This window comes from Triticum dicoccoides, chromosome 7A (genome assembly GCF_002162155.2).
Source record: "Triticum dicoccoides isolate Atlit2015 ecotype Zavitan chromosome 7A, WEW_v2.0, whole genome shotgun sequence".
In the NCBI taxonomy this organism is placed as follows: Eukaryota; Viridiplantae; Streptophyta; class Magnoliopsida; order Poales; family Poaceae; genus Triticum; species Triticum dicoccoides.
The window spans coordinates 722,557,992-722,559,045 of record NC_041392.1 but is presented as its reverse complement, the minus strand read 5'-3'; positions in this window follow the sequence as shown (position 1 = coordinate 722,559,045).

The following is a 1,054-nucleotide window of genomic DNA, read 5'->3' as shown; positions in this document are numbered from 1 at the left end:
CGCCGTGCCACTCGTTACCTGCACACCAGATCTCGCCGTCCATGGTTCACAACATCCCACCCCATCACCCTCCTCGTGCTCGTCGGCGCAGTTGTAGCACCATGGCAGCCATGAAAATGATTAGTAGCAAATTCCATCGCTGGTTGTAGCAAAAACCGACTATGGTTGCAGCAAAACGTTGTCATCGTCATCGTCATCGTCATCGCGTGTCGCAGCTAAGACATGAATTTTGAAAGTTTTTTCAATGCCGGTTACAGCTTTTGTAACTGTCAGTTTTTTGAAGGTTTTCTCGTCATGATTTTCGTCTCTAGGGTTGAAACTTTTTTCATCGCCAAATGAAGCTTTTATCATCACCGGTTGCAACTTTCCATGATCGTCCATAGGTTCCTTTATATACGAGTTGAAACTTTTTTGGTCGCCGGTTGAAGCTTTTTTCGTTACCGGATGTAGGTTTTTTGGTCGTCGGTTGCAACACTAGGCATCTCTCCTGATTCCAGCAAGAAAAAAATGTCTCGCCATCGCCCTCCTGTAGTAGGCCTGTGTCACCGGCATCTTCACTTGCAGCACCCAACTCGCGGGCTTCCCCAACCATGCGGCACCATTGGCCGATCCATGCAGCATCCGCTGTCGAGGGGGAGCGCCCGTGACGTCGTCACTCCACGGTGGCGATGAGTAGCTTGAGACTGGGAGATGAGATGCCCGTAGTAGCGCCGGGGGGAGGAGATGCTCGCAGCATCAATGGGTGTCCGGATGTGGCAGGTGGTGGTCGCCCTCCATCGACGGGAGACAGGGAGAGGGGGAGAAGGAGGTCCCTCGGGGAGAAGAGGGAGCTCGCATGTGGAGATCTAGTTGGCCAAACAAAGTGGATAGATCGGAGAGAAATACAAAGCTATTACAATCATGCATATATACTAAAGTTTAGAGAAGAGTCAATTAATATTCATGAATAATCTGATCATAAACTCACAATTCATCGGATCCCAAGAAGATCAAGGAGAACATTGATATTGAAGATCAAAGAGAGAGAAGAAGTTATCAAGCTACTAGCTATGTA